The sequence below is a fragment of the Triticum urartu genome, chromosome 2A (genome assembly GCF_056163025.1).
Source record: "Triticum urartu cultivar PI428250 chromosome 2A, HENAU_Tu73, whole genome shotgun sequence".
In the NCBI taxonomy this organism is placed as follows: domain Eukaryota; kingdom Viridiplantae; phylum Streptophyta; class Magnoliopsida; order Poales; family Poaceae; genus Triticum; species Triticum urartu.
In genome coordinates, this window is record NC_141874.1 from 114,020,870 (window position 1) to 114,033,094 (window position 12,225).

Here is a 12,225-nt window from a genome sequence, read left to right on the forward strand (position 1 = left end):
TGGCCCAGCAGCCCACCTCCCGGTCGTCCCCGACCATCGGTCGGAGACCAACTCCAGCACGCCACCGCCGCAGCTGCCGTGTCCTCGCCGGACTTCTCCACCGCCTCGCCTCGCCCCTCCTCCAAGTCTTCTCCTCCCCCCCCCTATATAAACGGAGCACCCCGGCCCCGTTTCCCTCAAAAACCGAAGCCCCCGAGCCTCGCAGCTGTGCCACGCCCCCGCCGGAGTTAGCCGTCACCGCCGGAGATCCACGTCGTCGCCCCGCTCCACCCCGCCACTCCCGACCGATGCCGCCCACTCCATCCTCACCACCACGCTGCGCCGAGCGCCTTGACGCCCTCGCCGCTGCCGGAGACCCACCGGAGCCGTCGCCCCGTCGACGTCCGAGCCGTCGCCGCCGTCTTCCCCGTCGCCGGCGACCTCCACGCCGCGGTAACCATCGCCTCTCCCCCTCGCCTGTCCGATCCGAGATCTACGTTTAGGAATAGATCTGTTCGTTTTTTTCCAACCGTTTTCTTTAAGTAGTGAACATTCACTGTTTAGTATTTTCCTTTTTCTGTTTTAATTTCGGCCAGGGACCTATTCATGATAACTTTCTTCACAGATTAGTCCCTGTACTTCAATCTATCACTACTTTTTACTCGTTAGTCCAAATCCAACGAAACCAACGCCCACTTCTTCGTTATGATGTCCTCTATCCAGTAATCCAACTTAAACATGTTTTTGAAAAGTTTAAAATTTTTAATTAGATCAGTTTTGAATTCAAACTTCGTTTGATCATAACTTGAGTTTCGTAGCTCCGTTTGAGTTGATTCTTTTTGCAAATCGAAGCTCTTGACCTAAACCTTCTGATAAGGCCAAATTCACATAATTTTGGTACTGCTAGAAATAGTTTTATGTTGCAAGAGCTATTTTCTTGGTTTTAATGTTTTCCGAATTGTCTTCTTCGATCTTTTGATCTTTTGAGTGATTGCTTATATGTGGTTACTATTGCTTGCTTACGATAGATTGACCGGAGTGTGGTGAGTATATCTATCAAGATTTTGAGTGCGAATCATCTTCATCAACATTGTAGGCAAGTTCACACTTTAATCATACCCTTTTCTACAACCCAGTTTTATTGCATTAGATCAATCCTCACACATTGCATGATTAGGATCTAATTAAATTGTGGGATGGGAGGTAGATGAGGTAATACCTATCACCTGTATTGTTATGAAACCTTTGGGAGTTACTTCTACGTTTGCTTATTATGCCATGCTATGCTAGTAGACGTGGATTGGGTGAGTGATATCCATGACAGATGTGAGTTGATAATTTTTAATGGTTTATCTAAGGTGGCAACTTAAACACACATCTGGGTGGATTGAGGCACCTGATGTCTATCAGGACTTGCCTGTTTTATTTTGGACGGCCACCCAGGCTCAAAGGGATCATGAGATTATTCATACTAGAAACTTCCGTGTGCAGCCACAAGCCATTATGGGCTCTGGCATAGTTGACTAAGTCGTGCGAACTCTTACGGGTAGACTAGCAGATGTAGGGGTTGTAGGTGGTATGGTCTACCCACATGTAAGGTGCTAGCGCTTCTGAAAGACTGTGTCTTGGTCATCCGTCTTCTCAAACACCATGTAGTGCGAGAAACCAAACGGAGGCGATCGAGTCTTGTGGGGAAAAGTGCGCAAACCTCTGCAGAGTGTACAAACTAATCATGATTAGCCGTGTCCCCGGTTATGGACATCTTGAGTATCTAGTTCTTGGATTATCCTGTTGATCTCATCACGTTACTTTAAATGAATATTGTTGGGTTTTAATGATGTTACTTAATTGGGATTGAGAATGCTGTCAACCATTCTCAATGTTTAACAACCACCATGATAGTAATTAATCTTATTCCTTTGCAGTAGGGAAAAATTGGCTTTACGCAAAAACCTTATAACCATAGAGCTTTTCCACCAGCCAAATATGCATGTAGTGATAGCCTTTATCCATCATTCTCTATGGGGTGAATTTGCCAGTACATTCAATGTACTGACCCGTTTTGGGCTGCAACGTCTCATGTTGCAGGATTATCTTACGACGAGTAAGTGATACGTTAGGGTTACGATTTCTACACTCAACTTTGCCATTGGTGTTGATGGGAATCCACAACCTTGTTGCTTCCGCTATATGGATTGAGGTAATAGTATTTACGTTACTTTATACATGTGATTTACCTCTGTTATAAATCCTTCGAGTACTGTGTGTGTCAGCATACCGATCCAGGGATGACACTTAAGCACAGAGACTTGATCCATTCGGGTCAGGTCGCTACAGTAGGCTTGCTGGACGGTGATGGGTTGGATGAGATCTATCATGTAATCGAGTTTGTTTTGTTAGGGTTTGATCCCTAGTATCCACTATGTTCTGAGATTGATGTTGCTATGAATTTGCTATGCTTAATGCTTATCACTAGGGCCGAGTGCTATGATTTCAGATCTGAACCTATTATGTTTTCATCAATATATGACAGTTCTTGATCCTATCTTGCAAGTCTATAGTCACCTATTATGTGTTATGATCCGTTAACCCCGAAGTGACAATAATCACGATACTTACCGGTGATGACCGTAGTTTGAGGAGTTCATGTATTCACTATGTGTTAATGCTTTGTTCCGGTACTCTATTAAAAGGAGGCCTTAATATCCCTTAGTTTCCGTAAGGACCCCGCTGCCACGGGAGGGTAGGACAAAAGATGTCATGCAAGTTCTTTTTCATAAGCACGTATGACTATATTCGGAATACATGCCTACATTATATCAATGAACTGGAGCTAGTTCTGTGTCACCCTAGGTTATGACTGTTACATGATGAACCGCATCCGGCATAATTCTCTATCACCGATCCATTGCCTACGAGTTTCCATATATTGTTCTTCGCTTATTTACTTTTCCGTTGCTATTGCTATCATCACTACAAAATACCAAAAACATTACTTTTACTACGGTTACCTTTTGCCACCGTTACCAGTACTATCATATTACTTTGCTACTAAATACTTTGCTGCAGATATTAAGTTTCCAGGTGTGGTTGAATTGACAACTCAGCTGCTAATACTTGAGAATATTCTTTGGCTCCCCTTGTGTCGAATCAATAAATTTGGGTTGAATACTCTACCCTTGAAAACTGTTGCGATCCCCTATACTTCTGGGTTATCACTCTATACAACAAGATATAAGTGAAGATCACAACAACAGTAAAGATAATGATAAAAAACAACTGGCAAGCAGGATATACAACAACTTTCTCTCAAACTTTTTTCTGGAAAAGTTTGTGCCAATTTTTTGATAATTTTTCTCAAGATTTGCACTAGCTAAAGCTTTCAAATGCAAAAAGAATCACTCAATTCCGAGTTGATATGAGGAGTCAAAAAATTCGAAAACTGGCATGAAAAACTGGAGTAAGCTGTGTTCATGCACTTCGGAGAGAAAAAATACCTATTTAGAAGATGATTTTGAGGTGTCAAATATTGAATAAGCTTCTGCAACTATTTAGATGCGGCTTGTCGCTAGCTTTCATTTAAGTGCTTGCGAAGCCAAAACGGACTTCGTATGAGGAAGTTATGCCTGTTTTTCTGAACAGTGCACAAAACAGATTCCAATCCGAATTCAACTACGAGATTGAGTCTAAATAGATCCGAATTTTGTTTTTTTCTTATCTTTCTTTTACTCACACTTTTTTTTACTTTTTTTTCTCTTTTTTTCTCTCTCCCTCTTTCCAAAACAAACTAGATAAGACGCAGATTGGATCAAGCAAAGATGTGAACGATCTCAACTATGATTGTGACAATGAACAATGGGTAGCACGTGGTGGAAATTGATGGATGGGTGGTGGACAGCGGAAGGGATAATAATGCAGCGGTGGCGTGACTAATGTGAACAAAACTCAAAACTCTAAACAAACTAGACACTAAGACGAGCAACTCGACACAATTATGCAACCGATAATTCAACTATGCAAGCAATGAAAAGAAAATTGCAAAGGCTCAGACTGGCTTGGACAAAGGATGAATAGATCTAACTTTTTTTGTGGCTTTTTCTTGGACAATAGGTAAGAAAATAAATCTAATCTAGGAAAAACTGAAATTCTCACCGAGCAACCTGAAAACAGATACCGCTTGATAGAGGCGAGGGTGTCCCGATCTTTCGATGAGATGATAACTATCAATTTGGTGGAGACGAATTTGATGATCCGACTACAAACGTGCAAGACGTCGCGCCTTAGCAATCGCTAAACCAATCTCCTGAGGTTACTGACAATGCTGGAAGCACGGTCAGCCTGACGATGAAGGTCATTCCTGCAAGCAATCGAAGAACGAGCAAGAATATGATAAAGCAATCTGAATATTGGGAATATATATGAAGTATTGATAATGGTGGGGATCCGTAAGCGGTCTTGGTCTGGTCGTTGGACACAAACGAACTACATGAAGTTGCAATGGCTAACTTTTAACTAAACAAATCCCAAGGAAAAAGCTACTAGATGGATCTACTTATATAGGAGCAACGGGTGGCGGCCAAGGAGGTGGGAGGACGTCCCAAGGCAGCCTAAAACTAATCCTAGGTCGTACAAGGCTCATGTGCCCAAGTGGAGGTGGTGCAACACCTTTGGGCTTGTAATTTGACTCGGATTCTGCTGCAACGTCAGATTGTTTCGTCCATAACTCAATGCTCCGGACGAATTTAAAGGCGAATCCAATTGTGTTGGAAAGAGCACAAAATCTACGTTCAAACAAAAAAATAATCACCCAATTCGGAGTCCGTATGAAAAAGTTGTTGGCGTTTTGAGTCAGGTATGTCTGTGAAGTCCGGATCTGAATCCAGAATGTGAGAGACTTGGACTCTATCTTCTCTTGGCCCAAAAGTGACGTGAGAGAACTTTTTTAACAGCACATAAACTTCTCTTTTTCCCTTATCTTCATATGTGGAGTGTACAAATGACCCATACACCTGCAATTAGACATGACACAAAAGTTTGTGAAGTATTTTTGTCCTGAATGACATAAATAAATTGTTGCATAGTTTGCATTAGAAATCACCTCACAAATATACATGTATGCAAAATTTTTGGTCGTATCCAAGGTAGTTGATACGTCTCCAACGTATCTATAATTTTTGATTGCTCCATGCTATATTATCTACTGTTTTGGACATTATTGGGCTTTATTATCCACTTTTATATTATTTTTGGGACTAACCTATTAACCGGAGGCCCAGCCCAGAATTGCTGTTTTTTTTGCCTATTTCAGAGTTTCGCAGAAAAGGAATATCAAACGGAGTCCAAACGGAATGAAACCTTGGGAACGTGATTTTCGGAACGAACATGATCCAGGAGACTTGGACCCTACATCAAGAAATAAAGGAGGAATCCAAGAGGTAGGGGGCGCGCCTACCCCCCCCCCCCAAGCGCGCCCTCCACCCTCGTGGGCCCCCTGTTGCTCCACCGACATACTCCTTCCTCCTATATATACCTACGTACCCCCAAACGATCAGATACGGAGCCAAAAACCTAATTCCACCGCTGCAGCCTTCTGTATCCACGAGATCCCATCTTGGGGCCTGTTCCGGAGCTTCGCCGGAGGGGCATCCATCACGGAGGGCTTCTACATCAACACCATAGCCTCTCCGATGAAGTGTGAGTAGTTTACCTCAGACCTTCGGGTCCATAGTTATTAGCTAGATGGCTTCTTCTCTCTTTTTGGATCTCAATACAATGTTCTCCCCCTCTCTTGTGGAGATCTATTCGATGTAATCTTCTTTTTGCGGTGTGTTTGTTGAGACCGATGAATTGTGGGTTTGTGATCAAGATTATCTATGATCAATATTTGAATCTTCTCTGAATTATTTTATGTATGATTGGTTATCTTTGCAAATCTCTTTGAATTATCAGTTTGGTTTAGCCTACTAGATTGATCTTTCTTGCAATGGGAGAAGTGCTTAGCTTTGGGTTCAATCTTGCGGTGTCCTTTCCCAGTGACAGTAGGGGCAGCAAGGCACGTATTGTATTGTTGCCATCGAGGATAACAAGATGGTTTTTTTATCATATTGCATGAATTTGTCCCTCTACATCATGTCATCTTGCTTAAGGCGTTACTCTGTTTTCATGAACTTAATACTCTAGATGCATGCTGGATAGCGGTCGATGAGTGGAGTAATAGTAGTAGATGCAGGTAGGAGTCGGTCTACTTGTCTCGGACGTGATGCCTATATACATGATCATACCTAGATATTCTCATAACTATGCTCAATTCTGTCAATTGCTCAACAGTAATTCGTTCACCCACCGTAAAATACTTATGCTCTTGAGAGAAGCCACTAGTGAAACCTATGGCCCTCGGGTCTATCTTCATCATATTAATGTTTCAATACTTAGTTATTTCCTTTGCTTTTTTACTTTGCTTTTATTTTACTTTACATCTTTATCAAAAAATACCAAAAATATTATCCTATCATATCTATCAGATCTCACTCTCGTAAGTGACCGTGAAGGGATTGACAACCCCTTATCACGTTGGTTGCGAGGAGTTATTTGTTTTGTGCGGGTACGAGGGACTCGCGCGTAGCCTCCTACTGGATTGGTACCTTAGTTCTTAAAAACTGAGGGAAATACTTACGCTACTTTGCTGCATCATCCTTTCCTCTTCAAGGAAATCCAACGCAATGCTCAATAGGTAGCAGTAGTCATGTCCTCATCAGAGGTGGTTCTCTTAGGTACCAAGGTCTGAACACCTCGATCACTACAGTTGCAAACATGACCATGGAAAACCTGACCATGACATCTCGTGCTCTCAGACATCCGTAGGTACTCGTCACATGAATCAGCGGCCGTGCCATATGCAAGCATCCGGAGTGTGGCCGTGCACTTCTAGTAACTGGCGAACCCAATCGTTCCCACGGCGTCCTTCTTCAGGATGAAGTAGTCATCACAGGACCAGACGCCATGGTACAAACGGTCGAAGACAGCCTTGCACATCCTAAAAGGCCGGCGAAAATGGTCAGCGAAGAGCCGAAGAGTGCGTCGGGGGCAAAGTAGTCGGCCATCGGTGTCAAAATGGCCACGCGCTCTGTTGCGGTTGAGCACTCGATGACCCTTTATCGAGCCCTTGAAACTAAGAACATACTCTTCTGCACGCTCCGCGTCTTTAAGGACCGCCTGCATCATCACCGTCTCATCCAAGTACTCCTCCTCGTCCGATGAGCCGTCAGACGACTCAACATACTGTTCGTATATGTACTCCAAATCGAAATCCATTGCTAGAAAGAAGGGAAAACTATTTTTAGCTCCAACGATTCATCGAACAGTTGCCGAGCATGGTGAGTATAACAGTAGCGGATGGTACCTGGCGGGGCGGTCAGAGTATAGAGGTTGAACAACGACGGAGGAGAAGCGGGGTGGAACCCTGCTGAAACGCTGGAGGTGAAGAAGACGTAGAGTTTCGGTAGAGGTGTGACGTGGTGGCCGGGGTAGTGAAGCGGCGGCGAAGGCAAGAGAGAAAGAAGGAAGAAGAGAAAACAAGAAGGATGAAGGCGCGTGGTCCGAGAAGGGTTTTGGGTGGGCCGGGGGTGTTGGAGTCCTATGTGTTTGGTGTCCGGACTCCCGCAAAGCTTCCCATGTTTGTCGACGGTTTAGGAGAAAACACGTCCGGACCGCGACGCGGACCAATACATACCGGCGTTAGATGACTTCACTGGTCTAGACAATGCGGTTTGGACGGATGTGGGTGGTTTGCGGGTCCGCCTTGAAGATGCTCTAACTATCCAATCACAGATTCGTTCGCATTACAAAATTTAAGAAGGTGTTCTTCGTACTACTTTGACCGTTGATGAATAGAGTGGATTTTTTTAAAAAATAATAACAATTAAAAAGAAAGATGATGATCAGCATCAGACTCAGAGCGTCTCCAACAGCTGCGCCAAACTAGCGCCGTGCCGCAAAATTGCCCGTTTTAGCGCGCGCGCAAAAACAGTGCACGCGGCATATGTAGTTCAGCGCGCGGGCCGAAACTCAATCACGCACCGCTTATTTGCCGTGCCCGCTCCCGCGCGCCGGACTCTCGCGCGCTCTCTCGCAACTCCCACCCCCATCCAGCCGCGCCGCCGCCACCGACCGCGCCACCCGCCGACCGTTCCGGCGCTTCCCCGGCCTATCCCCGCCCCGCCGCGGCTTCTCTAGCCCCCCTCTAGTCCCGGCGCCCCTCGCGCGCGTCCGTCCTCCGACGAACTGTGCCCGCGCGCTTGCTGCCGCTCGGCGCCCGCAAGGTGTTCGACAAAACGCCAAGAAGGTATGTATTGCTCAAAAGTCATGAATTTCGTGCATGTTGATTGTAGTTTTTATATCATAGTATTGAACATTGTAGATGAGTTCATCGTATGATTCTTCTGAAGAAGAATTTGATATGGAAGAGGAGGAGGATCTTGCAATGATCCTAGCTATGCATATCAATAAAAAACCGAAGCACGGTTGTTCGGTTATGGTCGGCAGAAAATTTGGAGGGATATGATCGATGCCCACAACAGATTGATCAGACATTATTTTGCGGAGAATCCCACATACCCCGAGTCGTATTTTCGTCGCCGACTTAGGATGAGCACCGAGTTGTTCAGGCGCATTGCAGAGAAACTAGCGAGCCATGACCTCTTTTTTCAGCAAAGGAGGAATGTCGCCAGAGAGCTTGGGCATAGCACCTTTCAGAAGGTGACAGCCGCTTTGCGTATGTTGGCATACGGTATACCGGCTGACCTAGTTGATGATCACTTGGCTATGGGTGAGAGCCAAGCCATCATGTGTGTCAAGCGCTTCGCAGTCGGAATTGTGCAAGTGTTTGGCGAGGAGTATTTGAGATCTCCCAATGCTGAAGACGCCTCAAGGCTATTGGCGATGAACAAAGCTCGCGCCTTTCCTGGCATGCTTGGCTCAATAGATTGCATGCATTGGAGTTGGAAGAATTGTCCAAAGGCATGGCATGGGCAATTCCACGGCCAAAAAAAGGGTTCCACTATAATCCTTGAAGCGGTGGCCGATCAAGAGACTTGGATTTGGCATGCATTCTTTGGAATGCCTGGATCTTTGAACGGCATCAATGTTGTCAACCGGTCACCACTGATGAATAAGATTGCAAATCGTGAGTTGCCACCGGTGCAGTTTGTAGCAAATGGCCGTACATACAACTATGGCTATTATATAGCGGATGGCATCTATCCAAAGTGGCAAACCTTTGTCAAGCCGTTGAAAAAGCCAGAAGGTAAGAAAAATCTTGATTTCCACAATGCTCAGGCGGCGGCTAGAAAAGATGTGGAGGGAGCTTTTGGGATTTTGCAAGCCCAATTTGCTATTGTGAGAGGGCCGGCTAGATTTTGGGATCAGAAAATGCTTTGGTACATCATGCACGCTTGTGTGATCATGCATAACATGATCATCGAGAATGAGCGTGGCCAAGATGTAGACTACTCTCAGTATGAGCTCTTGGGACATCCCGTGCAAGTGCGACGGAGGACTGAAAGGGTGGCCCATTTTGTTGCCTTCTATCATGCCATTCGACGTCCCGCATCGCATAATGATCTTCAGAAGGATCTAATTGAGGAGTGGTGGACATGGAATGAACGACAAAGAGTATCATGATTTATGTGTTCGATATTGTATTGTTAAACTATTTGTTATGTTTATTGCACTATTTGTTGTATTAAACAATAAACTGTTTGTTTGAGTTGTAATAATGAAATTGAACTATTTATTTTGATTTATTTTTGTTTGTGTTTGATTTTTTGCTTCTGTTTTGGAATGCATATGTTGTTTGTGCGACAGTCGCGCACGCTGCTTTTTAGCGCGGCTGTTGGAGCCAGCACTGCGCGCCGCGCCAACAAGGCGACCGGCACGCGGCAAAGCAGTTTTTTGCGAGCGGCACCTTCGGCGCCTGTTGGAGATGCTCTCACGAGTCATGCATGCGAACTCTTCTATTTAGCATGCAGATCTCTTCTTCTGTGCTTTGTTCTGAATTCTCGCACCTGCCCGTCGCCATGCCGTCGTCCATATACGCCGCACCACAGGCAAGCGCAAGCAACGGCGTTGGCAATGGCGACGGCAAGCCACACGTGCTTGTTGTCCCTTACCCGGCGCATGGTCACATGCTGCCTCTCCTCGACCTCGCGGCGCTGCTCACCGCACGGGGCCTCGCGCTCACCGTCGCCGTCACGGCAGGCAACGTCCCGCTCCTCGCGACATTCCTCGCAGCGTTCCCGTCAGTCGCCACCGTCGTTCTGCCTTTCCCTTCCTCGCCGTTCCTCCCGGCCGGGTGCGGCGAGAACACCAAGGACCTCCCGGCCGATCTCTTCCGCCCGTTCATGGCCTCCCTGGCGGCCCTCTCCGCGCCTCTCCTCTCCTGGTGCAAGTCCCAGCCCCGCGGCGTGACGGCCATCGTCTCCGACCTGTTCATGGGGTGGACACTCCCGCTCATCGAGGAGCTCGGCGTGCCGCACGTGGCCTTCTCGTGTGCCAACGTTCACTACCTCGCCACGACGCACTCCCTCTGGTGACGCATGCCGACGAGGCTCCGCCTCGACGACGCCGACGAGACTGTCACCTTCTCGGAGGCGCCCGGCTCGTCTAGCTTCCCTTGGCGCAGCCTGCCGTGGATGTTCAGGGTGCATGTGCCCGGCGACGAGGTGTCAGAGACGATCCGGCGGATCTTCCTATGGAATATAGAGAGCTCGTGCTTCGTGGCAAACTCGTTCGTGACGCTCGAGGCGGCCTACGTGGAGCGCCCGCTCCCCGACCTGATGGCGAAGTGGGTGTTCGCGGTGGGCGCGCTGTCGGACGACGTGCGCAACTGCGACGAACATGGCGGGAAGCCAGCGATGGCCCCGGCGAAGGTGACCGCGTGGTTGGACGGGTTCGACGACGGCTCCGTCGTGTACGTCTGCTTCGGGTCACAGCAGGCGCTGTCACCGGCGCAGGCGGCGTGCGTGGCCGGCGCTCTAGCGCTGGCTCGGTGGCTTTCGTCTGGGCGGTGAGGAGCGGCACCGTCGTGCCGGAGGGGTTCGAGGCCGCAGCCACGGCGGCGTCACGGGGCATGGCAATCCACGGGTGGGCGCCGCAAGTGGAGATCCTGCGCCACCGCGCCGTGGGGTGGTTCCTCACGCACTGCGGGTGGAACTCGGTGCTCGAGGCGACCGCGGCCGGCGTGGCAATGCTCACGTGGCCGATGGGCGCCGACCAGTTCATCAACGCGTCGGTGCTTGCGGAGGCAGGCGTGGCGGTGCCGGTGGCAGAGGGTGCCGACGCCGTGCCAGACGCTGGAAAGATGGCGAGCGTCATCGCTGCAGCTGTCGCAAAGGAGGGGGAGTCCGTGAGAAAGCGTGCGGTGGAGCTCGGCCGGAAGGCGGCCACCGTGGTGGCGGAGGGCGGAACCTCGCACATTGATTTGGAAGAGTTGGTGCGTGTGCTCAGTGACGTCGACTACTCCCTCCGTTCCTAAATATTTGTCTTTCTAGAGGTTTCAAACGGTGACTACATACGGAGCAAAATGAGTGAATCTACATTCTAAAATATGTCCATATACATCCGTATGTGATGACCATTTGAAATCTCTAGAAAGACAAATATTTAGAAACGGAGGGAGTAGTATTTATATTCCTTGTATTTTTTTGAACTTATATTCCTTGTATTTTCATTTCATTGTAGATGATGAATGTGTTTTTCTGGGACCTTCTATCCATAAGATACCTGAAAATAAATTTGCATCTTGGTCCTGCCAGCCATCTGGATCGGGGATGAACGGCCACATCTCCTTCCTCCTCCAACCGCATGTTCACCTTGTTCCTTCAATCGTGCAGCCTCCCTCCGATCCAGCCCTAACCGTCCGCCTCCGCCACCCGTGGCCGGCGGCTATCGCCACCCTGCCCTCCCCTCGACCTCCCCCCACCGCCGTGTCCGCCACCCTGGCCATCCCTCTAAGCCTCACCGCACCAGTGAACAACTCCCACGATCCCCTGTGTTGGGTTTAGTCCCACATCGATTGTGGGAGAAGGAAGAACACGATTTATAAGGGCAGGGTATCCCCTCCTAACAGGCTAGTCTTTTGGGGGGAGAGGGCCCAAGGCTTCTCATAAGTCGGTGTTGCTCTCCGGTTGGGCCTGGTTGACGCATGTGGGTCGGAACGCTTGTGATAGCGGACTCGGGATTGCGTAACAA

The 12,225-nt window shown here is 47.8% G+C and overlaps 1 pseudogene; it reads left to right on the plus strand.

Annotated features, from left to right (window-relative positions):
- The first annotated feature begins 10,052 nt into the window (after positions 1-10,052).
- LOC125535280 (UDP-glycosyltransferase 89B2 pseudogene) lies at positions 10,053-11,877 on the plus strand (annotated as a pseudogene).
- The last annotated feature ends 348 nt before the right edge of the window (positions 11,878-12,225 follow it).